This window comes from Chionomys nivalis, chromosome 6 (genome assembly GCF_950005125.1).
Source record: "Chionomys nivalis chromosome 6, mChiNiv1.1, whole genome shotgun sequence".
NCBI classification, from domain to species: Eukaryota; Metazoa; Chordata; class Mammalia; order Rodentia; family Cricetidae; genus Chionomys; species Chionomys nivalis.
Window position 1 is genome coordinate 36817174 of NC_080091.1, and position 1733 is coordinate 36818906.

General features: G+C 41.9%; 1 non-coding gene across 1 annotated transcript; it reads right to left on the reverse strand.

The window, feature by feature from the left end:
* Positions 1 to 1328: 1328 nt before the first annotated feature.
* On the reverse strand, positions 1329 to 1433 carry LOC130876680 (U6 spliceosomal RNA). The gene has a single exon (XR_009057332.1). It is a non-coding gene; the product is annotated as a U6 spliceosomal RNA (small nuclear RNA).
* Positions 1434 to 1733: the final 300 nt, after the last annotated feature.

A 1733-nucleotide genomic window follows, 5' to 3' on the forward strand; every position in this document is an offset into this window, starting at 1 on the left:
GACTCACAGGCATCCTTAACCTGAGTTCCTGAGTTCCAGGGGACCTGAACGTGGTAACCTTCCATTTCCGACTTCCACGGGCACCAGCACCAGGCATGCAGGCAAAACACTCAAACACATAAAAAGAAATAAAAATTTAAAGATGAATGAAAAACCAAAAAAAGAATGAATTAATGGCTAGATGGATGAATGAATACATGCAACATGTAACACAATTTGTCCATTTTCAGATTTTACCAGTTTTTCAGCCTTCATGTATGCGTTTATCTTTGTGCATCTGTATATTTATTTCTATAATTTTTTCACGTGTGTAGAACTGCTTGGCTGCCCCCACAGCTGGGATACAGAACATTCCCACTGAAAGGACGCCTTGTGCCTCCCTTTACAGCCACCGCGTTCTGTTCTCCCTCCTTACTAGTGAGCGCCAACCTACTTACTGCCTCTCCTGCTCACATAAAGGATGCTTTATAAATAGAATCACACAGTGTATTGGTTATTTTTCTCATTGCTGCAACAAAATACCTGACAAGAGCAAGTCAGAGATCGGAGGGCTTACTTTGGCCTCCAGGTCCGGGCAGAGAAAAGTGAATGCAGTCTCAGTTCATCCCCTTTCCTTTAGGGTGGTACCCCAGTCTATAAGACGGGACTATCTGTGTTTAGGCTAGGTCTTCACACCTCAATTAACCTAGAAACTCTCTCACAGCCAGGCGGTGGTGGAGCACGCTTTTAATCCTAGCACCTGGGAGGCAGAGGCAGGGGGGATCTCTGTGAGTTCAAGTTCAGCTTGGTCTACAAGGTGAGTTCTAGGACAGCTAGGACTAATCAGACAAACCCTGTCGTGAAAAAAAAATTAAAAAAAGAAAAAAGAAAGAAAGAAGGAAGGAAGAAACTCCTTCTCAGAAGTTTGTCTTCTAGGTGATTTGAGAATTTGTAAGGTTAAAAATCAAAATTAACCTTAACACAGCACGTATGCTTTTGAGATAGGGTTTTTGTTGTTGTTGTCTTGTTTTCAAGACAGGGTTTCTCTGTAGCTTTGGAGACTGTCCTGGAATTAGCTCTGGTTGGCTTTGAACTCACAGAGATCCACCTGCTTCTGCTTCCCAAATTCTGGGTTTAAAGGTGTGCATCACCACTGCATGGCTTGAGATAGTATTTTTAAGTTTTGTTGTTGTTGTTTCGAGACAGGGTTTCTCTGTGTAACAGCCCTGGCAGATCTAGAACTCACTCTGTAGACCAGGGAGGCCTCAAACTCATGGAGATCTGGCTGCCTCTGCCTAAATGCTGGGATTAAAGGCGTGCGCCACCACCTCCCGGCTCATCATTATTTTTTAAATATGGAATACTTCATGGATTTGAGTCATCTTTGCACAGAGATCATGCTAATCTTCTCTGTATTGTTCCAATTTTAGTATATTTGCTGTTGGTGTGAGCATACTTTCATCCTTTAAAGGAAGATTTATTTCTAGTTTTTATTTGTGTGTGTGTCTGTGTGTGTGCATGCCACATGTGCACTAGTGGTAGAGGAGGCTAGAAGAGAGTATCAGATTTGGAGCTAGAATCCCAGGCAGCTGCAAGCTATCCAATGTGGGTGCTAGGGACTGAACTCATGTCCTTTGGAATAAGAATAGCAAGAGCTCTTAACTGCTGAGCCATCTCTCTCTCCAGCCATTTATTTATTTATTTATTTATTTATTTATTTATTTATTCATTCATTCATTCATTCATTCATTCAT